Genomic DNA, 26793 nt, shown 5'->3' with positions numbered 1-26793 from the left:
TTAAAAAAAGAGTGGAGCATTTTCTTTCTTTTGTATTTATTTATTTACTTTATTTATGTTTAGTTTTGATGGACATAGTACCTTTATTTTATTTATTCATTTCTATGTGGTGCTGAGGATGGAACCCAGTGCCTCATATCATGACGGGAGCGGGAGAGCTCCTTCACTGAGAAGGAATCCCTGGAGCATTTTCAATATTCACAAAAGTTGAGAGATTGTGCTTTTGCCACTTTTCACCTCTTCAATAGTTCTCCATGCATGGCCAGCAAAACCATTGCATTGAATGTTCTATTGTGTATCTCTCAATGCTAAGTTTTCACAAATAGTTAAGACTATCAACAGTAGTTCATTAGTATTGTGTTTGGTGGTGTTTGGATTTCCTTAGTTGTCTCTCAACATGAAAAGTTTGTTTGCCTCATGGTCTAATAGTTTCCCAAAGGCTGAGTGATATTTTCTTTGGATGCACTCTAATTTACTCCACCCTATTGAGGGAGTGGTGATGCCAGAAGTGTGCCATTAGTGTGCTGAAACTTATCTCCTAGGGGGAGGACCCTTCCACCTTTTGACCCCTGGGGTGGAGTCCACACCCCAGGATATAGCTGTGGCTATGTAAAGAAAGTTCCAAAGTGATTCTCCCTTTTGTGAGGAGCCCGCAGGAAAGTGTCTTAAGCAATTTGGAAGCAGTCTTCAATCTCCAACTTCTACCCCTGCAAAACGGTAAGAAATAAATGGTTGTTTGCAAGGTAGAGATGCCATGGGGTCTTGTTTTAGAAGCCTGAATGAGCCAAAGCTCTGATATTTCCTCATAGTAGTCTGCTGCTGTTTGTTTAAACTAGTTTTGCTAATGGGGATTGAGCCTAGGACTACTTTATCGCTGAGCTACATCTCCAAAATATATTTTTAGTTGTCATGAATCTTATTTTACTTTTTTATATGTGGTGCTGAGAATTGAACTCCACATCTCACACATGGTAGGCAAGCGCTCTACCACTGAGCCACAATCCCTGCCCCCTCAGTCCATTTTTGTTATTTATTTTACTTTTTATTTTGAGTCAATAGGGTCTCACTGACTTGCTTGAGATTGGCCTAAAATTGGTATCCTCTAGGCTTGTGCTCCGGAATACTTGGGATCTACTCAGGCACTAGTTTGCCCACATTATTTGCCCTTATTTAAGCGCGTTTGTGGAATATATTTGTTGAATTGGCCCTAACTCTTCAAAATGAGTTTGTGGAAGTGAAATTGCTGAAGTCAGTACCCAAGGTCCAGCAACAGGGTTGTGAGTCTTTGCATTTCTGTGGGTTTGGTAGGTAGACTTCCTTTGCATTTTGTTCAGCACCTGTGTGGTAGAACATTTTTGTCTTTTTATATTTTGGGGGGGTCCTGGGGTTTGAACCCCAGGAAGATTAATTACTGAATCACTTTCCCAGGTGGTTTTTTATATTTTATTTAGAGACAGGGTCTGGCTAAGTTGCTTAGGGCCTTGCTAAATTGCTGAGACTGGCTTTGAATTTGTACTCCTGCCTCAACATCCTGAGCTCTGCTGAGATTTTGGAGTGTGTGCCACTTTGCCCAGCCAGTCTTTTCTTATAATTGATTTTGGTCCTTTTTTTTTTTTTTTTTTGGCCGGTACTAGGAATTAGACCCAGAGGTGTTCTACCACTGAGCTTTATCCCTAGCCTTTTTAAATTTTTTAGAGGCAGGCTAGCTTGGAACTTTTCAACCTACTGCCTCACCTCTAAAAGTAGAGTTATTTCATATTTTTTGTTGTTGTTTGGTTTTTTTTCTGGAAGAGGGTCTTTCTATGTTGTCCTAAAGTTCGGGGTTCAAGTTGTCCTCCTGCCTCAGCTTTCTGAGCAGCTGAGGCTACAGGCTGGTACTTTCTGGGTCCAGGTTTAGGCGTTTGTTTTTTATTTTCCTTATTTTCATGCAAAATAGAGGTTTGACTCCAGTTGGGTGAAGTTTTCATCATTTCAGGAAAGTTTTGCAGTTTTATAATTGTAGAGCTTGCATGAGAGTTTATTCCTAAGTGTTTTATTATATATATTTGAGAGAGAGAGAGAGAGAGAGGGAGAGAGAGAGAGAGAGAGACAGAGAGAGAGAGAGAGAGAGAGAGAGAGAGAGAGAGAGAATTTTGTAATATTTATTTTTTACTTCTCGTTGGACACAACATCTTTGTTTGTATGTGGTACTGAGGATCTAACCCGTGCTGCATGCATGCCAGGTAAGCATGCTACCGCTTGAGCCACATCCCCAGCCCAATGTTATATATTTTTAACAATTGCTGATTTCTGTGCTGAAGGTATAGGGTGAATGTTGATCCTGTGTGGAATTCCTGGGGTTTAATGTCTAGTGTTCACCTGCAGCAGCTCTCCAGCCACCCCCAACCCTTCAACCTCTTATTTGTTCCTAATGAGTTTTCCCATTGTATTCTAACTGGTTATTCTTTTTAATAAAGATATTTGTTTTCTAGCATTTTTATGAGTTAATGAATGATAATATACATGCTCTATTTTTGGCAGAACTGGAGATTAAATTGAGAGATGCATAGATGGGTCAGCTTCCCCCCCCCCTCCCTTTTGGGGATTTAGAGGTTAATCACAGATATTTTTCTGCTATGGAGATACATCTCAAACCCTTTTACATTTTTTGAGTTTTTTTTCTTTTCTTTTTTTTAGTTGTAGTTGGACCCACTGCCTGTCTAATATTTTTATGTGGTGCTGAGGATGGAACTCGGCATCTCGCACCTGCTAGGCCACAACCCCAGCCCCACTTTTTACTTTTTAAGACAATGTCTCCCTCAGTGGCTGAAGCTGGCTTCAAACTGGGATTCCTCTTTCCTCAGTTTGAAGAGTTGTTGGGATTAAAAGAGTGTACCACTGTAACCAGCTGGACATTAATTCCCTTGTGTGTGTGTGAGTGCATCCTGTGTGTGTGTGCGTGCATCTTGTGTGTGTCCTGTGTGTGTGTGTGTGTGTGTGTTAATGAGTGTGTGTGTGTTTGATACTGAGGATTCAAACCATGGGAGTTTCAACATTAAGCTACAGCTATGCATTTTGTTGTTGTTGTTTTTCCCTAGGGATTGAATCCAGGGCTCTTAAGCACTGAGCCGCATCTTCAGCCTTTTTAAAATATTTTACTTAGAGACAGGGTCTCACTGAGTTGCTTAGTGCCTTGCTAAGTTGCTGAGGCTGGCTTTGAACTCACAATCCTTCTGCCTCGTCTCTGGAGCCGCTGGGATTACAGGTGTGCACCACCTTGCCTGGTTTAGCCATGACAATTTTCATTGCTTATTTTGGCAGAAGGTCTGAGTTCCCAGGCTGCTCTCTAACTTTTATTCCTCCTGCTTTAGTGCCTTAGTTCCCCTCTCAGAGACTGAGAGGAAATTATAGATGGTCACCTCTATGCCTGGCTCTCACATTTTCTAATGAAGACTTTTCCTTTAAAGTGTTTATGATAATCAATGGTAATCTTATGTATAGTAAGTGTATTGGTGATTGCTGCTGGTAGTAATGTTTCCACAGGAGTGTCACTATTGTACATATATCTTTTGTTTGTTTGCTTTGAGGCTTATCCTGTTGTTTGTGAACTGCTTTATAGTTCTATTATTATTTATTTTTTCTCCAGGAACTAGAAATGGGACCTAGGGGTGATCTACCACTGAGCTTTATCCCTGGCCCTTTTCATTTTTTATATAGAAGCAGGCTACCCTGCAACTTTTCATCCTACTGCCTTTCCTCTGAAGTAAAGTTATTTCATATTTATTGTTGTTGTTTGTTTTCTTTTTCTGGAAGAGGGTCTTCCTATGTTGTCCAGTTTAGCCTTAAAGTTCAAGGCTTAAGTTGACCTCATGTCCCAGCTTTCTGAGCAGCTGGGACTACAGGCTGGTACCTTTTGAGTCCAGTTTAGGCATTTGTCTTTGTTTTCCTTATGATTTTTATCCAAATAGAGGTTTGACTCCATTTGGGTCAAGTTTTTTATCATTTCAGTAAAGTTTTGCAGTTTTATAACTGTAGAGCTTGCATGAGACTTTATTCCTAGGTGTTACATATTTTTAACAATTGCTGATTTCTGTGCTGAGAGTATAGGGTGAATATTGAGCATGTGTGGAGGCCCAGTATTCATCACCCTCCAATCCTTCAACCCCTCATTCATTCCTAATGAGTTTTCCCCCATTGTGTTCTAACTGGTTATTCTTGTTTACAAAGATATTTGTTTTCTAGCATTCTTATGACTTAATGAAAGATAATATGCGTGCTCTATTTTTGGCAGAACTGGGGATTAAATTAAGAGATGCACTGATGGGAGAGCTTTTTTTTTATTTTTTCTGTTAGGGATATAGGGGTTGATCACAGATATTTTTCTGCTATGGAGATACATCTCAAAGTCTTTTTATGTTTTTTAAGTTTTTTCTTTTTCTTTTTTTCAGTTGTAATTGGACCCACTGCCTTTAATTTTATTTTATTTTTATGTGGTGCTGAGAATGGAATTCAGTGCCTTGCCACAAACCAGCCCCTTTTGTAGTTTTTAAGACAATGTGTCCGTCAGTTGCTGAAGCTAGCCTCAAATTGGGATTCCTGTTTCCTCAGTTTGCAGAGTTGTTTGGATTAAAGGAGTGTATCTCTGTAAGCAGGTGGACACTAATTCCCTTGTGTGTGCTTGTGTGTCTGTGTGTGTGTATGTGTGTGTGTGTGTGTGTGTATTGTGTGTTTTTGACACTGGGGATTCAAACCAGGGAAATTTCACCATTAAGGTAAAGCTATGCATTTTTGTTTGTTTGTTTGTTTATTGTTATTTTTCCTTAGGAATTGAATCCAGGGCACTTAAGCACTGAGCCGCATTTTCAGCCTTTTTAAAATATTTTATTTAGAGACAGGGTCTCACTAAGTTGTTTAGTGCCTTGCTAAGTTGCTGAGGCTAGCTTAGAACTCACATTCATTCTGCCTCACCCCTGGAGCCCTTGGGGTAACAGGTGTGCACCACCTTGCCTGGTTTAGCCATGACAATTTTTACTGCTTATTTTGGCAAAAGGTCTGAATTCCTAGGCCGCTCTCTAACTTCAGCAACTGAGGGGGGATTATAGATGGTCACCTGTATGCCTGGCTCTCACATTTTATAATGAAGAGTTTTCCTTTTAAAGTGTTTATGATAATCAGTGGTAATCTTATGTATAGTAAGTGTATTGGTGATTGGTGCTGGTATTAATGTTTCTATAGGAGTGTTGCTATTGTACATATGTCTTATGTTTGTTTGTTTTGAGGCCTATCCGGTTGTTTGTGAACTGCTTTATGGTTCGTTTATTTATTTATTTATTTATTTATTTAGGTGCTGGAATTGGACCCAGGGGTGATCTATCACCAAGCTTTATCCCTGGTCTGTTTTTTTTTTTTTTTTTTTTTTTTTTTTTTTTTTTAAGAACAGGCTAGTTTGCAACTTTTCATCCTACTGCCTCACCTCTGGAGTAGAGTTATTTCATATTTGTTGTTGTTTGTTTTCTTTTTCTGGAAGAGGGTTTTCCTATCTTGTCCAGTGCAGTGTTAAAGTTGGGGGCTCAAGGTGTCCTCCTGTCTCAGCTTTCTGAGAAGCTGGGAGTACAGGCTGGTACATTTTGGGTCCAGTTTTAGGTGTTTGTCTTTTGTTTTCCTCATTTCAGAAAAGTTTTGCAGTTTTATAATTGTAGAGCTTGCATGAGAGTTTATTCCTAGGTGTTACATAGTTTTAACAATTGCTGATTTCTGTGCTGAGGATGTAGGGTGAATGTTGAGCATGTGTGGAGGTCTGGGGTTTAATGCCTAGTGTTCACCTGCATCATCACGTCAACCTCCCCCCAACTCTTCAAACCCTTATTCATTCCTAATGAGTTTTCCCCAATTGCATTCTAATTGGTTATTTTTGTTTATAAAGATATTTGTTTTCTAGCATTCTTATGCCTTTATTTAAAGGATCATAATATTACAGGCTCTATTTTTTGCGGAACTGGGGATTAAATTCAGAGCTGCTCTCATCAGCCAACTCTTTTTTAAAGTTGGTAGTTTAGGGATTGAATCCAGATTTTCTCTGCCACTGTGCTAAATCCCAAGCCCTTTTTACTTTTTATTTTAAGACAGTGGCTTCCTCATTTACCAAGGCTGGCTTCAAATTTGGTTCCTCCTTCCTTATTTTGCAGAGTTGCTGGGATTGAGTGTACCTCTTTAACAGCTGGACATTCATTGTGTTGTGTTTGTGTGTGTGTGTTAGATACTGGGGATTGAACCCAGGGGAGTTTAACCACTGAGCCACATCCTCAGCCAGTTTTTTTTATTTTTATTTAGAGAGAGGGTCTTGCTGAGTTGCTTAAGGCTTCACTAAATTGCTGACGCTGATTTTGAATTTGTGCTCCTCCTGCCTCCGCCTCCCAAGCTCATGTGTGCCACTATGCCAGCCTGTCCAGTTCTTTGTGAACTGTCTTATGTTTTTTTTATTATTATTATTATTTTCTGGAACTAGGGAATTGACCCAGGGGTGATCTCCCACTGAGCTTTATTCCTGGCACTTTTCATTTTTTATTTAGAAGCAGGCTAGCCTGCAACTTTTCTTCCTTGGCCTCAGCTCCGGAGTAGAGTTATTTCATATTTGTTGCTTGTTTCCTTTCTTTCTTTCTTTCTTTCTTTCTTTCTTTCTTTCTTTCTTTCTTTCTTTCTTCTTCCTTCCTTTTTTTCTTCTTTCTTTCAGAGTGTCTTCCTATGTTGTGCAGGCTTGTGATAATGTTTGGGGCTCAAGTTGTCCTCCTGTCTCAGCTTTCTGAGCAGCTGTTACTACAGGCTCATACATTCAGGGTCCAGGTTTAGGTGTTTGTCTTTTGTGTTTCTTATGATTTTCATCCGAATAGAGGTTTGACTCCAGTTGGGTGATTTTTTTTTCTCATTTCAGAAAACTTTTGCAGTTTTATAATTGTAGAGCTTGCATGTGAGTTTATTCCTAGGTGTTATATATTTTTAACAATTGCTGATTTCTGTGCTGAGGTATAGGGTGATTGTTGAGCATGCATGGAGGCCCTGGGTTTAGTGTCTAGTGTTCCTGTGCAGGGAGGCACGAACCACCAACATGTCTATTCCTTATGAGTCTTCCCCCATTGTGTTCTAACTGGGTATTCTTGTTTGTAAAGATATTTGTTTTCTAGTACTTTTATAACTCAAAAAAGGTCTTTTAATATTTTTTTAGAATATACGTGGACACAATACCTCTGTTTTGTTTTTGTATATTTTTATGTGGTGCTGAAGATCAAACCCAGTGCCTCACATATGCTAGGCAAGCACTCTTCCACTGAGTTACAACCCCAGCCCAACTTAAGCAATTTAATGAATGATAATATATGTACTCTGTTTTAGGTGGGAGTAAGGGTTGAATTCAGAGCTGCAGTCATGGGCCAACATTCTTGATTTTCTTGTGGGGATTTAGGGGTAGAACATAGATATTCTCTGTAACTTAGCTACCTTCAAGTCCTTTTTGCTTTCTATTTTATTTTTTAATATATTTTTTTTAAAATTATAAGTGAACACAATAACTTTTGTTAGAGATTGTAAATAGCCAAAATAACACCTGGTAATTTGCCAGGGGAATGTTAGAGTTCCTAAACAAGTCTGGATAGTGCCTGGCAAAATGCCAGAGGGAGTGGTTTGAGAAGTAACAAAAGCGAGCCATTAAGGGTAGAGATTCCTTATTGGTTGACTGATGTATCTAGTTTATATTAATTAAGATAAGATGTGCAAAATGTATAAATACCTCTGTTGTCCTACAATAAATGGCTTCCACTCCTGCTGTATCAGCTTACACAAGTTGTTCGTCACCCTCTGGTTATTTTGCTGCAGCTGGACTGTGACAAACTTTATTTCATTTATGTGGTACTGAGAATCGAACCCAGTGCCTCATACATGCCAGGTGAGTGCTCTGCCTCTGAGCCTCACTCCCAGCCCTTTTTTGCTTTCTATTTTAAGACAGTGTCTCCCTCAGTTGCTAAGACTGGTTTCAAACTTTGATTCCTCCTTCCTCAGTTTGCAGAGTTGCTAGAAATGTGTGTATTTAATAAACAAGTTGGATATTCATTCTTATTCTTATGTGGGGTGTGTGTGTGTGTGTGCGTGTGTGTGTGTGTGTGTGTGTGTGTGTTTGATACCGGGGATTGAATCCAGGGGAGTTTTACTACTGAGCTACAGCCATTGAATTTTTTTGTTTTGTTATGTACAGGGCATTGAACCCCTGGGCACTTAAGCACAGAATCACATCCTCAGCCCTTTTTAGATATTTTTTTTTTACAGACGGTCTCACTGATTTGCTTACTGCCTAGTTAAATGGGTGAAACTGGCTTTGAATTGTTAGTCCTCCTGCCTCAGCTTCTGGAGCCACTGGGACTATAGGTTTGTACTACCTCGCCTGGCTTAGCCACAGAAGATTTTATTGCTTATTCTGGCACAAGGCCTAAATTGCCCAGGCTGCTTACTAACTTTCTGTATTTCTTCCTTATTCCTCCAGTTAACTGAGAGGGAATTACAGATGGTTACCACTGTGCCTGGCTTTCATGCTTTTTGTTTGTTTTTAGTATATATTTAGTTGTCATTGGACATTTTTAAAAATTTATTTATTTATATGTGATGCTGAGAATCCAACCCAGTATCTCAACCGCCAGGCAAGCTCACTACCACTGAGCCACAATCCCAGTCTTCTCCTGTTTTTAATTAAGACTTTTCAAGTGTTTAGGATAATCAATGGTGATCTTCTGTATTATAAGATGTATTGGTGATTCTTGCTGGTAGTAATGTTTTCACAGGAGTGTCGCTATTGTATCTATATCTTTGTTTGGTTGCTTGGTTTTGGTGCTGGAGATTGAACCCAGAGGCACTGCATCACATCCCCAGCCAGTTTCTTATATTTTATTTAGAGACAGGGCTTTGGTGAGTTGCTTAGGGCCTCAGTGAGTTGCTTAAGGCTTTGGAGAGTTGCTGATGCTGGGTTTGAACTTGCATTTCTTGCCTCAGCATTCCGTGTTGCTGGGATTACAAGGGGCAGGGGATTTCCATTTTTTTTTTTTTAATGATTTTGTAGCTTGCTAAAGAACTTTGGTTTTTGTCTGTGTTTTAAGGGTTTAGTAAGCAATTGAAGCTTTTATTTAAGCAAGGTATTAAAGCATTTGATAGAGATAGTGGCAGTAGGATTATAAAGAATGTGGAAATTTCATCATCAGCCCATGAGTATGTAAATTTTTCTTGTGAGATGTGTGCCTTCACAACACTCAGTTGTTTGAGTTTTCATAAAAGGAGTGTGTATTCTTGAGGTCTTAAACCTGAAAAGATACTTGTAAAATGCATACAGAAGCCTTGTTCTGCGATGTAGACAGGTCCTAGTTGAACCATCTGTGTGATCTGAAATTGTTTGTCTTTAATTTACTAGGTGTAGATAGTGGATATCTTCATACCTTAATTTTCTGGACTGGGGGTATATGGGTGCTGTACTAAGGAACTATAGCCCCAGTTATTTTAAATTTGCTTTTGAGACAGGGTCTCACTATGTTTACTAGCTGGCCTCAAACTTGTGATCCTCCTGCCTCAAATTCCCACCTCACTGGAATTGCATGCACATACCACCCTTCCTGGCTTCCAACCTATTGTTTTATGTATACCATGTATTTAAAACTTGGTAACTTAGTTGGGTGTGGTGGTGCATGCCCATAAACTCAGCAGCTCAGGGTCCTGAAGCAGTAGGATCATGACTTCAAAGCCATGCTTTGCAACTTAGGGATGTCCAAAACAATTGGTGAAACCCCATCTCTAAATAAAACACAAAGTAGGGCTGGGGATGTGGCTCAGTGATTGAAGTCCTCTGGGTTTAATTCCTGTTACCTAAATATATAAGTAATTAAAATTTTCTAGCTTGTTAGGATAGAGAATAGTTTCAAAATTTCAAAATGAAAAGACTAAGAATAGTAATTTACTCATTTACCTTTATATGCTTACTGGTAAAAAAAAAAATTATGCCATCATCTTAAGGTACTGAGTAGTGCGCATATCACAAGTTATAGTGAAAACAGCTTTATGCTACTCAACTAATTTGACAGAAGTGTTTGTGAGCATGGCACAGAATTCTTATAGTTTTTACCACTTTTAGAAATTCTTCCCAGGTCATCAAAGTTGAAAATACAGTGGAATATTGAGCATGAAGAAGAATGCTATGCAATTTGTATTCTCTATGCTTTTATTAAAATTATAATTAAAATTTGAACCTTGTTCAATCATTTACCTCTATGGATTATGAAATCCTACTGGCAGCCAGTTGTTGTATATGACAGAAATGAGGAGATGATTTGCTGAATCAGAGTTTATTGAAATAGAATGACAATTGTTGTGTAGGTTTACATGCTCAGAGGGGAGAGAATAATGTGAAAAATCTTCATAGATGAAGTACTTTAACCACATATTAATGGTTTCCAAAATTCTTAAAGCCCACTGTTCAATTAATATGGAAAAAGGCTTTGTGAAAAGTAAAGTGTCCTTGAAGCTGAGATTTTCCTGTACAGGAGCAGTTTTTGGTGAAGCCAGCTTGACCACCTTGGTGGACAGTCAGGATAACAGGTAAGGTATCGAATTTCTAGTTTATACAGGTGGTATTGGTGGATGAGGCTTCTGAGATTAATTCGCAGCTGATGAGGCCTTGTCACTGCTTGGCTCCAGGCTTTCAGAGAAGTGTTATGGTCTTTCACATGACAGAGGTGGCCCTACCTTAACCTAAGCTCTCAGGGTGTCTGGCAAAACTATGGAGTTGAGATTTTTCTGAAGCTCAGTAGTTTAGATCAGTGGCTGACACATGGGGAGTCTGATGGGACATATAAGGTCTGGCAACACATCATGCTCTAGCAAGGAGGGAAAACTCTCCAAAACATGAAACATTTAGAAGTATTTAAAAATATTTCATACTTACATAACATATGGCCTAGCACCAAAACCAAGCCACCCTCTGCCCTGGTTCCAGGCTCAACCCATGACCAGGTGGAAAAAAGATGCCATTATTCCAAGCCTTTGTAATTCTGGAGTCTGAAAAGGCTACCCAGGAGCTTTTAAAAGTAAGTGGGTGGAGAAAATGATTTCTTAGAAGAAGAACCTGACTGGCCTGGTGGCCAATGCCTATAATTCTAGTGACTGGGAAGGCTTAAGCAGAAGGTTTGCAAGTTGGAATCCAGCCTCAGCAACTTACAAAATGCTGTTCGAAATTAAAATGGCCACAAGTGTTGCTCCATGATAGAGTGACCCTGGGTTCCATCCCCAGCACTTCCCTCACCACACCCCTCCAAACAAAAAAAGTGTGGTTGCTCCTGCCTGCAAGACTGTGGGGTCCAGAAATAGACAAAACATTCACTCTGGCTTCCCACATATCACAGCTAGTCTCTACAAGATTGGCCCCCTTCCCCATACCTCTTCAAATATATTTTCCAACGACTTTATCTTGCGCCCAAAGTTTGTGATATTGATTAAAATTAACATTCATTATGACATCTTTTTTCAAAAGTTAATGTTTTTTTGACCCATGCAGGGCATGTGTTCCCTGCAGTAACCACATGTGCTCCTTACTGAAGTTTGGCTCTGCAAATTTTTTTTAATATTTATTTTTTAGGTGTAGATGGATACAACAAAATGCTTTTATTTATTTATTTTTTTATGTGGTGCTGAGGATTGAACCCGGGTCTTGCTCCTGCTAGGCAAGTGCGCTACTACTGAGCCACAATCCCAGCCCCGAGCTGCATATATTTTATGTTGTTTGTTCCTGAGGATTTAAATATTTTATGTCTGTTGTGAAAGGGAGACTTTTTTTTTTTTTTTTTGGTGGTGGTGCTGGGAATTGAACCCAACATGGTGTGCATGCAAGGTAAGCACTCTATCAACTGAGCTGCATCCCAACCCTGAATGGGACTTTTATATGAGGTTATTGCTGATTCAGTGATTTTTCTAATAATTTTCATGAGAATGAGAAATGATGGATTTTCATTTTCTTTCTTTTCTTCTTTTTTATTTTCTACTTTGTGTAATTGGTGCAGGTATCATCAGGTAGTAGAAATGTTCTTCAGTACTCCTGTCTGGTCCCTGAAAGCCTGTGTCCTTTAGCTCCACCATGAGGTTGGTTATAAAATTCAGTTGTACCTGTGTTAAACTCTTAACTGGGTGTTGACCTTATAAACTCAAGTGGGTGTTGACCTTACAAAATATGTTCCTGAGGCTGTGAGGTTGATATTATATTCAGGTTAGATTCAGGTTCTTAATGTTTACATTTGTGGTCCTGTCTTTAGCTAACAATGTGGTACCTTTTAATTTATTTTTAATTTTTTAGGTACTGAGGATTGAACCCAGTGGTGCTTAACTACCAAGTCACCTACCCAACACTTTTTAATATTTTACATAGAGACAGGGGTCTCATTAAATTGCTTAGGGCTTCCATAATTTGCTGAGGCTGGCATTGAACTCACAATCCCCCTGTCTTAGCTTTCTGAGCTGCTGGAATTACAGATAGGAGCCACCACTCCCAGCCTGGGGAATTATTTTCAGGGTTTTGTGTCACTGTTAGACTTGTTAAAACCTCTGCCATTCTTGTTTCTGTTTGACAGATCCACCCAATCCAATGATGGCATTTTTCTATGTACTTGAACTTTACTTCATTTAGGACATGGTTTTTTTGTGCATCAAATTTGGCCGGCCACATGTTTTTCTAAGTAAGGTTTCAATGGAACACAGTCATGGCTGCTTTCTTGGCACAGGAGCAGAGTTGAGTAGTGGAGCACACTACAAGGCAGAATTATTTACTGGTTGGCCCTCCAAGGAGGCATTTTCTAGTATGTGCATTTCTGTATCCTTCACCTCCCCTAGACAAGGCTTGTGGCCTGTGTTAGTCAGGTTTTTATCACTAACTACAATGTACATGATAAGAAAACTAGTTTCAGAGGTTCAGTACATGGTGAACGTACTCCATTGCTCTTGGCCCAAAATGAGGCAGAATGTCATGGCGGAAGGGCATGATGGAGGAGTGCTGCCCCATTGATGTTGGCCAGGAGACAGAAAGAGGGGAAGGGGAAGAGGCCATAGGGAATATGGACCCATTCCAGATAGGTACCCAGTGACCCACTTCCTTCAATCATACCCCACCTGTGTATGATTACCACCCAATTACTCTATTCAAAATAAGATGAACTGAATTAGATCACAGCTCTAAGTGTAATAATTTCACCTTTGAATCATTCTGTATTAACAGTTTTCACTTTATGTCCAAATCATAACATGATCCTTTTCAATTAGACTGCGGGGACATTGCTTCAATATTTTCCTTACCAGGAAAAATGCTGCCCTTAAAAGGGTATATGTTCTAGTGGGGGAGAGATTGGCAATAGGAAAGAAATTAGTAGATGGTGCAGTAAGTTACAAAGTTGTGGAGAAGGATTGAGAGGAAGCAGTGGATGGTACATTAGACACTGAGGTTCTTCCCAGGCCTGGCATCCATGAGCTCTTGCATTTGTCCTTCACCTTTGACCCTTCAAGTGAAACTGGACTTTTCACACCTACTTCCTACATCTCTCCAGCTGTAGCCAGTGCCCTTCCTGGTCTCTACAAACTGTGAGTACTGAGGTGAAAAACCTGCTGGACAAAGTCCTAGGGTGAGTGCTGTTAAAAATGCACCCAGGGCTGTGTGGGTGGGGGCAAAGAGGGTCTGGAAGAGGGAATTGAAAGGGAATTGGTGTTGGGTGGCCTGGCCCAACAAGCTGCAACCAGATGGACCCTCTTTCCTGTGTCCGACCCCTTTGTGGGTCTCTTGGTAATCTGTCTTGCTTTGGAGTTTGAACTTGACCTGTGGACATTGACCGCATGATATTGATATGGGAGTTATAAAAATTTTCATCACTTGTGTGTTTTCAAAAATGATAGAAATAATGGACCCATGTGAGGACTGTAATGAAAATTTAGTAGAGGTCATTTGTAATGTCTGGCACATGGTTAAGTACCAGTAACATTTGCTAAATGAAGTAAAATAGTTGTATTCCATATAGTTATAGTGCTTAGGAACTTTGGTTTTTATGCTTAAGTGTTAGTAATAGTTGAGTGTTATCTTCTATAAGATGGAAGGGAATTATCAACTTTAGTTTCCACTGAGTATTAACTCAAATGGTTGAATATAGGTTTTCCAAGGAAAATGAAGATAAGATGTACTTAAGTATACATTTGTTATTGGTTCATGTTTTTAGGCACTTGGTGGACATTTTCTTACCAGGAGGAACATTTATATTTTCAGTATAAAGATTTCATAGAAAAATAAGCAGAGTGCCTTTATTTTAAAATTAATGGTAATTTCAGTCATGTATATAAAAAATAAAATACTTTTGTATTGGTACTTGTCATCAAGTTCCTATAGGTTGACGCCTCCAGGATATTAATTGTGAGGAACAGAGTCTCAGGCAAGTGGTACATTTCTGGTGTTGTAACTAATAATTTTATTAAGTCAATATTTGTGGTTATATGATTGAGGTTCTATATATTTGATAAATATTTTTAAGAATAACTTCAGGGCTGAGGTTGTGGCTCAGCGGCAGAGTGCTTGCCTAGCATGTGTGAGGCACTGGGTTTGATTCTCAGCACCACATATCAATAATTAAAATAAAGGTCTATTGACAAGTAAAAAAAATTTCTAAAAAAGATGTAAAGATGCTATGTCAGTTTTTCATGGCTGTGATCAAAATAACCTAAACAAGAACAACTTGGAGAAAGAACAGTTTATTTTGGTTCATGGTTTCAGTGGACTCAGTCATGGTCAATTAGCACCATTGATCTGGCACCCAAATGAGGCAGAATATCATGGCAGAGGGTATGGTAGAGAAAGCTGCTCAGCTCTTGGCAGTGGGGAACCAGGGTAGAAGAGGAAGGGGCCAAAGACAAATACTGTCCTCAAGGCCAAACCCATAATGACTTACTTCCTCCATTTATGCCCCATATGCCTATATTTTTCACCACCTCCCTGTGGTCTCTTCAAATTATTAAGCCAACTAATAGATTAACCCACTGGTAACGTCAGAACTCTCATGAACATTCTCCTCTGGAACATGGTGGCATTGCCTTAACCATGGGCTTTCCAGATTAAAAATAGTAACAGATTTTATTATTGGTTCTATTTTAGCATAATGTAGTTGTTATAACTGAGTTTCATGATGTAATTTGTTTTATGACTTTGTATTGTCCAAGTGTCTAGAGTATCAGAAGAAACTCAGACTCAATAAAGAGCAGACATGAGGGAGGTTGGTTATTAGGGGCAGGGTTATAGCAGGGGAATTGATCCTATGAAGTCAACGCAGGATTGACATTTTCACCATAGAGCAATACACATCTGAGATGAGAAAGAGCAAATTTACTTGAATTTGTTCTGGTTTGGTGGCCCCATATTGTTGGTGGAATTAGAAGACTAAGGCTCTAGGACTTGTTTTGTTCTTGTGATTAAAAACCAGGGCCTGGTACAAGCTAGGGAAGCAATCACTGATTGACACTCCTAGCTTTAGGCAGCAGGCTGTAAAATTTTAGGCAGCTTTTCTACCTTAGCCTCTCTTTGGAGCACAATAGACAATTTTAATTATAAGGCATATAAGTAAGAGTAATTTATATAAAGGAACAAAATGATGCTTGTTCACAGGCATACACTTAAGGTATTGCTCTATGATGTAATGTTTTCTGACAAATGCATCCTGAGGTAATTTTGTCCATATGCAAACATCAGAGTATGTACCCACATAAAGTAAGATGGCTACATCACTAAGCGATCTAGTCTGATGGGACCAACTTATAAACTGATCTTCATTGACTGAAATGTTATGTCATTTGTGACTGTAACTGGGACCACAGAGGTAAACCTTTTGTCAACAGTTCAGTATTTTTTTATGGGTTCGCATGATTCTCACACAAACAAACTGAGGTTTGAGCAGAAGACTTGCTCCTGGAAGTCTCCTATATCAGACTTCCAGGAAGGGCCAGTTTGACCCATTCCTTGCCAGTACCTGATGTGTGAGAATCATGTCACTGAAATGACTAGGAAGAAGCCCTTTCCATTTTGAGGGGCTATACTGGTGGCCAAGCCGGATGTCCCTGCTTCAGATGGTAAGTCTCCTTCCTTCATATAGTGGTGGGGTGGGGTCGGGGTAGGGGGTTGCCTAGAACTTTTGGTTTCCTGAGATGGGATTGCCATGGGACGGCTGGGCTCCTGTCACACCTGGGGCTGAACACTGGACACAGCAGCAGAGCTGGAAACATCACAGGCAATTAGGCCTCTCAGCTCTACCATGCAAGTGTGAGAAATAGGGTTATGAGGAAAGGCCATAGGTGCACAGTAGGTATGTTTGCAGGAAATAAGATCCAGCTGAACAGTGCCAGTGTGGGCACTGAATATGGGAATTTGGCTGGGAAATGCAAGTGTTGTGGCCTTTTTTGAGGGAAGCTGCAGATAGATACTCCATCCCCCCCCCATGCCCAGCATCTCTTCCTTTTGGTGTTACTGGCTCTTTACACTTGTTGCCTAGATTTCTTGCTTTGGGCCCGTTTAAATTTCTTTTTAATATTCCCTGCACCAGTCCTGTGCCATTATCCCATTCCCACATGTTTACTGCCTGGTCGTAAAAACTTGGCCTCACAAAATTACGATGTCATTGTGTACAACTTCCATGGCCATAGATTCCCATCCTTGTCTAGGTTTCAAGACCCTTTCCTTAGATACATAGTCCTGGGACAGTGCCTGGGCCCTTTAGTAGGGATCATTAAGACATCCTCTTTCTCAGACCTGTGACCATGCTCCAAGACCCCAGACAGCTTGAGGTGGACCTGAGCCTTGAGCCTTCCTACCCCCTGTGCCACCTGATCCACTGTCTCCACTCCCTTCCTCCCATCCCCTGGGACTGATGGGGGGCATGGTAACTGGCTTTTCAGACCTGGGCCTGGCTCTTTGCTATAGTCCCAGACCAGTCATCTCCAGGACCCTGGCCCTGTCCCCATCTCTGGATCTCAGGCTTCTTGCTGGTGCCTCCACTTGAACCTCCCCTTTTTAGCCCTGGTGCTGTGGGATCCCTGCACTGCCTGGTCCCTCCAGTCAACCTGATTCTCCCCAGCCTGGGCTCCTTCATGGGTCCTGGGTCCCTACCCACCCAGACACCAAGGTTCATGCTGGCGCTGGAATCCTTTCCACACCCAGGGCCCTCCTTTGGCCCTGCTTGGCTCCAGGTCCCTGTCTGGAGGATCTACTCCCCTGGATTGCAGAGGAGTGCAATGGGCTGGCCTCTGAGCCCTTGAGGCTCCCTAGGGGAAACACAGCCCTGCCCCTCGCCTGGGCCCCCTTGGCTGCCCGTAGCCTTACACCTGGCAGTGGACGTGGGCGCTGCGCTGACCTTGGCCTGCGGAATCCCCTACCTTCCCTCCTCTGCCCTCTTCCTTTGGGGGCTGCCCCTAACCCAAGCCAGCCCTCCCTAACCATGGAGCTTTAAGCTCCAGTCCTGGGGCCTGGCTCCTGTGCCGGGCCCCTGTGCGCGTGTTCGTCGTCATGTCTCGGCGTGCTGTGGGGTCGGGTGGTGCTGTGGGGTCGGGTGGCGTTGCTCTGGGTCGTCGGGTCAAACCGGGGGCCCTTTGCACGCACTCTTCTCGGTGCCCCTTGCGCCCCCCCACCCCACCCCACTCTTTCCTCCTTCTCCAGTGTTTGCCAGTGTTTCTGATTTGCAAAGGAAGGGAGCATCCAGGAGGGAATGCACATGGGGTTGGGAGTGTTGTGTGGCTCAAATGGAGGCAAATGTAACTGGGGCTTTCCCTCAGTGTCATTCATCTACAGATCACCTTTTATACCTCTTAGGGCAGCTGGGAGAAATTTTCAGAGAAGGAACCTTAGGATTTTCCCCTGACTGTAGCTCAGGCCAGAAATTCCTCATGTTGTTCCATACTCCTTCATCCACTTCCACACATCCAAGGAAGATCGGGACTAGGGACACTGTATACTCAAGCCAATTGCTCTCTGAGCCTGGACAGAAGAGTAGGAAGAGGCTTCAGCAGACCCCAACATACCTGCTCTGTGTTTAACAGGTGATTAACATCTGCCTAGTCCAGAAACATTTCACCCTAGTCTTGAAGAGTGGTGGCTGCACTAACTGCATTTAAATAGCCGACAGGTACCCATCATCCTCCAAAATAAGAGAAAGAAAGATGTACCTCAAACTGATGTGGGATGTATGGAGAGGAGCTTACCTCAGTATAGAGGTAAGCTCCTCAAAATATGAACCTCCAAATATGATATCGCTGGTTATTGGTGAAGACTGCTGCTTCTGCACATGTTGAAGTTTGAACATTAGAGAAGCAGGCCAAGGCAAGCAAATAAAGCAGAATTTATTTAAAAGACTACTCTTGCGAGGGAGAAAGGGGGCATAGTTGCTATCCTGGTATCCCAAGAAGCCAGGTGTTCTGCCCTTTTTATATGTCCTAGGCTTCCTTTGATGTTCTCTTTCCCTCCTTATTTTTCTTGTTCCTGTGGTCATGACTAGGCCCAGGAATGCTTGGTGGGATGGCCAAAAGGTGAGAAATAGGTAGGCTGAAGGCAGAAGGGCAGGATGGAGTAGAGGAAAAACACCCTAATAACCTTATAGCTCCTTGTAGGGCAGAGATTTTCCTGAGACTGGTTACTTTGACAACAGGTTGGAGCAGGGGCAGGTTCCTGATAAGATCCCTCAGGAAAAGTCTCCCACTTCCCAGACTCACTCAAAATTGGCCTCCTAGATGTGACCTGACTTTATTTACTTATCTATACTGATGCCTGTCTAATTCTGATTTCCACACCCTTAGAAAATCGTTCTTTAGCTCCCAGAGTGCTCCCCAAACTCTAATACCAAAAGGAATCACCTGCTCATACTTTAACAGGAGATTCTGATTCAGTAGGTCTGTGGGGAGCCTGAGAGTGCAGTTCCAGCCTGCTCTCAGGTGAAGGCCTCTCAGCAGGGAACAGCTCACAGCCATCAGTAGACTACAATCCACAGCCAATGGGACCCAGGCCCACAGGGCAGAAAGTGGGAAGGCTAAGACAGCCTTATCTGTTTTTCATTCACAAACAGGACCCTGTTGCTGGCTGCTGCAGCACACCTACCACCACTGAAAAGAACAGAAGTGAAGATATTTGCTTGGTGAGGTGTGAATAGGTGTTGTTAGAATGAGCCATTAGGCAGGCAAGACAACACAACCTCTGCCTCTTGATTCTGCTTTGGATCAGTGAGACACACTGGTCTTCAGCACCCTGATGCTCCAACATCCACCCTTTCAAATGTTAGGATATACTCTGGGGTATTGATGTTGCTGCGAAAGAAAGTTTTATTTTAGGTAGTTAAATTTTTTTTACATCTCAGTAACATTGTTTTCATTTCAGTGGCCTTTAGTGATTAATAAGTACACTCTACGATTTGTCAGGATCTCTTAAGCAATGAGTTAAGATATTTTTTCTATTTTCTAAAAACTTTTTCATAAACCTAGAACATTAATAAACAATGGAAGATCAAGAGTCTGTCTTCTTATATCTAATTACAGTAAAAGAAGTGTGCAGATCATTTATCCAAACACTTCTAATTGTTAATCAAATTTAAGTTCCTTCCTTTTTAAAAAAAATTTAGTTGCAGATGGACACAATAGCTTTATTTTATTCATTTATTTTTTATGTGGTGCTGAGAATCCAACCCAGTGCCTCACACATGGTAGGCAAGCCCCCTACCACTGAACTACAACCCCTGCCAGTTCCTTCATTCTTGAGAGGAGACCATCTATTTCATATTTTACCCTTTGCCTTCCATATTTCCCTATAGTTTTCTCACTCTGAATAAAACAAGACAAAAGAGAAAATGTCAATTTTTCATAAGAAATGATATGCTTTCTATGATAGGTGTAATGATAACTCACTTATAAAATTCTGAATGATAGGAGTAGCATAGTAGCCAGGGCCCAAGTCAGAAGCTGATGCTGGTAAGAGGTTAAGTTTGAAAATGGCAAGACAATAGTTGGGGTTTAAACTAAAGGCAAATGTCAGAAGAAGGGGCTTTTGTTTTGCCATTCACTGAGGGTTTTGCTCTTCTGCTTTACAACTAACTGATTAAATTCATGAAATAACTACTTACTTTTTTTCTCTTATTTAAAGAGGGGATAAAATGTCATTTAGAAAAATTCCCTGGGCTGAAGCTATACCTCAGTGGTAAAGTGCTTACTTCACACGTGTGATGCACTGGGTTTAATCCTCTGTACCACATAAAAATACATAGATACTGTGTGTGCATCTATAACTAAATAAATATTTTTAGAAAATCCCCCACAATTACTATAATCCATTAATACAAATCTCATTATGTTATTATAGACCAAAAGAGGCTGATTTAATCTGAAAATCTTCCTAAAGGTCTAGAAGTTGAAGGGCACAGATGGAAAATGTGCCTGCACCAAGACACTACTATAGCTGGATATTCCAGGTTCAGTTTGGGCACCACTCCACCTTGTACCTTCCAACCCAAACAAGGAAGGTGTGAATCTGCAGGGCTCCTGTGTGGGGCTTGTGGCCCGGGGAAGCAGATCTGAAATAGAAATGGGTTTCAGAGACCAAAAAAGCTGTGGGAATGCCCATGGGAGACATATGTGGTGTCCAACAGTCTCATCTTCCCTTCTGTACTTTTGCATGCACTGATCTCTTTGGACTAGGACCTCATCTGCAGTAGCTTGGGGATGCCAAGACCTGATAGGTGCTTATACAGAAGCCTCCAATCCTATCCATAAAGGAAGTAATTTCTGTGACTTTTAGGATCCTGCTCAGCAACCCTCAGGTAAGTGGATTGGTTCTTGCTTGCTCAAGGCTTTCCCAAGGTGGGAAATTTCCCCCCACATTGTGGTCCCTTTCCAGGTAGAACTCAAGGACTACAGAATTCTGCACCTGCTCCCACAGGAGAGAAAAGAATTAGTTTTCCTCATGTTCATTTTTTGTATTGTTTAAAAATGTATCTATTGACATATTTACAACAAACATTGAAGGGGTTCATGTTATATCTTCATTCATACCAAGGGCATTGGTCACTTCCACCAACTTGTCTTCCATCTTCTCCTCAATTCTTCCTAGACCCTAATAATCCTTACTCTACATTCAAGTAAACTTTTTGTTTATAAAATTCTACATTAGAGAGAGAACATGCCATACATGTAGCTCTTTTCATAACAACTTGCTGAAATATGCTTGATTGAATAAAAGTGCTTGATTGAATAATAATGCAGAGTTGATGACATTGAAGGGATAATTAAACAGGGGGGCCGGTGTTTCTATAAGATGTAAATATATGTGTGCTTCTGATAATTTTTTAATAACCAATTTCTGGTAACTTTGCAACAGTGGGCAATACCTGTAATCACACCTATTAAGGAGCCTGAGGTGGGAGGACTTCAAGATTTAGAAAGCCTGGGATATTTAGGAAGGCTCTGTGGCTGAAAGAAAATACCAATAAAGGGGCTCTGGTAGTAAAACGTGAAAAATTTTTTTACATTAGGGAGATGTTTTAAAGGGCCACAGTTTTGTTCTTCATTGGGTTTATGCTTCTAAGATAATAAGCAGTATGATCATGTAAGAATGATCAAACCTTTACAAAGGTTATTTGTTGTACTATGTTTCAGGAACTGTTGTTACTTTGCTCATATTTCCTTTTTTCTTCTTCAGTACTGGAAATTGAAGCAAGGTCCCTTGAACAAAGCTACATTTCCAGACTTTTTATAATTTTGAGAGAGAGTCTCCTTTAGTCCCTCACCTGACTTCAGACTTTCATTCCTTCTACCTCAGCTTCCTAGTTGTTGTGATGACAAGTGTGTGACACAATTATGCTGGACTGACCTATGGTTTTTAGAATCCTAAGACATAAGTTTCAAAATTAAGAATTTTGTTCTCACTTCACAGATTGAATAATGTCCACCAGCTGTGACTTAAAAATTTTAAATTTATAATTACATTTTTTTCTATTAAATGTTGAGATAAGAATTTAAGTCCGAACCATATATTTTTTTTATATTTTAAGAGTATAGCTTTCCATTCCCCCACCCCACCTCTCTATTCCCCTTAGTCCTTATAATTTAGGAATTCATCAGTAGAGAAAAAAAAACAGGTAGCTGAGAATTTCAATCAAGAGTGGAGAATTGATTTCCATCTTTTCTCCTAACAGGACTCTCTACAGAGGACTGGGTTGCAGCATTGCCTTTGGTGTGATTTTGGATAATGAATTAAGTCTTTGTAGAAGCAAAGGTACATGCCCTGAATAAGCACTGTGATCATGGGATTTCACATACACAAAGGAAAAAGAGAATCTGGTGTTTCATAATGAGTAAGCCTTTGTGAAATATTTTAACCTTAATCTACTTAATCTAATTAATTAATTACTTAACCTAATGAATTACTCATCCCAATTAGATTTATTATAATTGCATCCAAGATGATTTCTCTTCTTTTTTTCTTTTTTTTTTTTAAATTTTTTCTTCCTAGATATACAGGACAGTAAAGATGATTGCTTTTCTACTGAAGTTCATCAGACCCAACCTTGTGAAGCAATTTACTGCCAAGAATACTATCATCATCTAACATAATGAACTCAACCTTGAAATTGTTCATTCCAGTGGGCCATCAATAAAAAACAAATGCTGAGCAGCCACTCAATTCTTTCCCTCCTTTTTTCAGCCCTGCCACTGCTTCTTCAGATCTAGAGGCCAAAGTCATGGACCAATCACTCCTGTGTCAAGCAGGCTCTGGAATCTACAGAGTGACAGTAAGATCCCAGTTCCCTTTGTCACTGAGCTTAGAAGATTCTGGGAAGTGGTTCCCCTTTCTGTCCTCAGCTGGGAGAACCCAGGTGGGAAAGCCTAAAATATAGGCCATGGGGGCTGCTATATTTGGTCTCCTTCCACCCAGACACTTGCCTAGCACCCATACACCATAGAACCATCCCTAGTTCTACCTGCCTGCCTTTCCAGAACCCTATGCCTATGACATTAAAGAACTCAAATTCATCCTCAGGAGAGTGCCATGCTGCAAAGCAAGCAAACAGTCGCCTGACCTGGCAGCTTCTTTTGTGAAATCCCTATAGTCCAAGAGACAGGCTCCCCAGAGACATGCAAGCTTTTAAACCTGATCCATGACCACTGAGTTCTAGGAGTACTGAGTGTTCAGATTGGTAGATTTTGTTTTTACTTCTGTTACAAAAAAATGTAAGATGTATCACTTACCAAAGTCTCCTTGTTTACTTTCTAATAGGCAATTGATGTTGTTGTACAGGCTCTCATGAATATTTGGTTCTCTTGATCAACAGGAGACAGAATGAAGAGAGAAGAGAGGATGGAAGAGTGCTGCAAGCCATAGGAAACAGAGCTCTGATTCTGAGCTGTGCTGTGGACTTGTCATCAGAGCCTTAGAGATGGTCTCCTTTGGTGGACAGAGATATGGAAGGTATCCAGGGAGGGTGATGCAAAGGAGCCCCAAATTTTAGCCTCAAACAAATATATCCAAGTATAGGAAAGAAAGTGTGGGATGATAGGAGTTCCTTAGCTGAGAAATGTGTCTCTTTGCACAATATCTGTATCCTGCATCTACCTAAGGAAGGGCCTGGAGTCTTCAGTGTCTAAGACAGCCACAAGGCTGTCCCTGACCAGCACAGCTTCTCTCAGACACTAGCATCTCTCAGAATGATGTCACTGAGATCCAGTTTAATACCAACCAGGGAGAGGAGGTCCTGGAAGGCAGAATGTCTGCCTCTGGTCCCTGGATCCCTGTGGTAATGAGTTAAACTATATAGAAAATGTACAAATGTCTCTATTTAAACAATGTATTTCTTGCTGGAAAGGCTTACACAGAAGAAAACCTATAGAGTATCTAGATGAAATTTTGAAAGACATGTTTTCTTTACTGTATATTTTCTCAAAGAAAAAATTATAAAAAACTAACCTTATAAAAACATCCTAAAATCAAAAATATTTTAAATATTCTTTTTATGGGGAATATGTATTTTTAAATATTTTTTCTCAGTTGTAGATGGACACAATACCTTTCTTTATTTCTCTTTATGTGGTGCTAAGAATCAAACCCAGGGCCTCACACATGTTAGGTGAGCACTGTATCTCTGAGTCACAACCCCAGCCCAACAGGAAATGTATTCTTTTCTGTATCCATTATACTGGGGTTATCAAAAACGGAAGAGATTATAATAAGCTCAAGGCACAAAGTGTAATATAATAGCACAATTGTATTCCTTCTGTCTTTAGGAACCCACACTGAATACACACAGTTTATGCACAAGGGATAAAGAAAATCAGCAATCTGATCAAAAAGCAAAAGCAGATTTCAGACTGAATATGAGAGAATGTCTCTCAAAAATCACACAGCAATTGGCCCACAGAGAGAGCTTCAGAAATTAGAAAAGACTGGACAGGTAGCCATCAGCACCAGAGCAAACCTCTACAGAGCCACAAAGCCCCTGGCAAATGTCAGAATACTGGGTCATTCCAAGTGTTTTGGGGGAATATGTGCATGCATTACTGCACATCACTATTGAAAAATAAATGTTGCACCCTAAAGAACAATCTGTCAATTATCAGTAAAATTAAGGTCATACACTTTTTATGAAACAGTTTTATTAATCGTCACCTGTTCTAGAGAAATTTTCCCACAGGTTCATAGAGACAATTATGTGTGGTTATGGAGACAGCAGCAATATGAATGTCCACTGCAGGAAAATTGAAAGTTGGGGTGTGCTAAGGCACATCAGAGGCTACTATGTCAGAATTTGAAGCAGCAGATGAAATGTACATAAAAAGATCTTAATAAGTTGCAGATGGGGGCTCTGAGTGCAGATTAGTGGTAGAGTGCTTGCCAGCATGCATGAAGTCCTAGAGTCAATACCCAGTGATACTTAAAAAAAAAGTCGAAGGAAAGAAAAAGAAAAAAAAGGAAACGTTTAAATTTCTTCTAAATACAATTGAGTATGTCCCCTGAAACTTTTACATCAATTAAAAATATAATCTCCTGAAGAATGAATCAATCCTCTTCCTATAACTTGTTAGAGGTTATGTGTGAAAATGGTTCACTATTGTGTTGATACAAAAAGCTCCACAAAATCTTGCAAATCAAGAGGTTCAAATATTTGTGTTCACTTTTGAAACATAGCAAAACTGTCAAGGCCATCAAGGGTATGCACATCCATGGTCTTAAGAGTATGATCCAGCACCACTGAGTCTGGTCTCTAAAACCAGCCAGTCCATATGCGGAGAACTAGCTAGGTGTAGTGACCCTTGCAGGCAATCCCAAAGAAGCAAGAGACTGAGGGAAGAAATACAGATGTTTGAGGCCATCCTAGGCAAGATAGCCAGATATGGTCTCAAACCCAAGATAAAAAAGGCTGACAAAAAGCTCAGTGGTAAAGCCTAATATTCAATCATGAGAATCATCGAAAAACAAACAAAAATTAAGTGCAGAATTAGACCAGTGATTTTGAATTTTTTTTTTTTTTTGTATTTTATTTAGAGACAGAGTCTCACTGAGTTGCTTTGCACCTTGCCCTTGCTAAGGCTGGCTTTGAATTCAACATTCTCCTGCCTTGACCTCCCAAGCCTCTAGGATTACAGAGGTGCACCACCATGCCTTGTTAATTTGTCTATGTTTATTTGAAACAGAGAAAGAATTTTTAGAGTGAATTGAAACTTGAAAGAACTAGAGGCTCGCTTCTATCCTACCTCATCCACGCATCCTTTCCCTCATTCAATCAAAACCAAGGAATTTCCAAAATGCCTTCAGGATTGGTCCACTTGCACCTTAATCCTATGAGGTACTTCAATCAATGTATGATACAAATGAATGTCCCTCCCACATGATTGGGTGTTGCTTCTGAGGTCAACTACTGGACAGAACACTATGAAAAGCTTCAGTCCATACCAGACTGAATGAGTTGGTCCTTTTCCTAGGCCAGGTACACACACACATTGGCATGGTAGGGAAGCTGAAGCTATGGCAGTCTGTCAGTCAACCTGGAGATCATTGACTCTTAGGAGATCTTGTCCAGAGCTCTGCATTCCCCTAGGCCTGAACCCAGATAATTTTCCTTCACTGAGCTGCCACTCCTCCCAGTGCCTCCAGAGCTGCAGAGATGTGAATTTTCCAGTAAGCCAACTGCCTCACTGGGCTTACAGAGAGCAGGGAGCTTTCTTTGGGGAACTGAGGTCGTGCACTAACAGTACGTGTTGTTACACAGGAGCACGGAGTTGAGATGGACCAGCACGGAGTTCAAGACCATCCAGCAGTCAATGACTGAAACCTCTCAGGAGCTCTAGTCACCTCAAATATCTGCAAACACTATGGTCAGTGGGACCAATGGGTCTTGAACTTCCCAGGAGGTGCCAGTGCCTGGACAATTGGACAAACCCACATTCAGGCCTTCTCTTGGAGCCCAGGATGTCCCCAGAAGCTGCTGAAAACTGAGGCTCACATCTCAGAGGAACGCAGAAATAAAAGCAATCTCATCTTGAGGATGCCTTGCAGTACAATGCCCTTCAGCCAAAGCCCTAGAAGGAACCTGAAATACACCACTGGGGACCCTCATACTGCCCCTGTGGACTTATGCACTAGGACTATGCCCTGCATGCCTAGGCACTTTGAAGTCTTGGCTATGGTGATCATCCCTCATTTTGTTCTTTATCTCTGAAATGATATAAAGGTTCTTGAATAAACAAAAATTCTTTGTGTAA

General features: G+C 40.8%; 1 long non-coding RNA gene across 20 annotated transcripts; it reads left to right on the top strand.

Annotated features, from left to right (window-relative positions):
• Nucleotides 1-521: 521 nt before the first annotated feature.
• LOC144364950 (uncharacterized) lies at nt 522-26793 on the top strand. 20 transcript variants are annotated; one of them, XR_013423130.1, is made up of 10 exons: nt 522-717; nt 10545-10599; nt 12057-18099; nt 18179-19187; nt 20402-20858; nt 22233-22391; nt 22550-22829; nt 23370-23506; nt 25726-25877; nt 26301-26793. It is a non-coding gene; the product is annotated as an uncharacterized LOC144364950 (long non-coding RNA). The 20 variants fall into 20 exon arrangements; XR_013423128.1 differs by lacking the exon at nt 25726-25877 and having other exon boundaries at nt 523-717; nt 20402-20510; nt 20737-20858; XR_013423125.1 differs by lacking the exon at nt 25726-25877 and having other exon boundaries at nt 523-717; nt 20402-20561; nt 20737-20858.

Source organism: Ictidomys tridecemlineatus, chromosome 1 (genome assembly GCF_052094955.1).
Source record: "Ictidomys tridecemlineatus isolate mIctTri1 chromosome 1, mIctTri1.hap1, whole genome shotgun sequence".
NCBI classification, from domain to species: Eukaryota; Metazoa; Chordata; class Mammalia; order Rodentia; family Sciuridae; genus Ictidomys; species Ictidomys tridecemlineatus.
The sequence above is the reverse complement of the archived record's forward strand: the minus strand, read 5'-3'. Positions and strand labels throughout refer to the sequence as shown.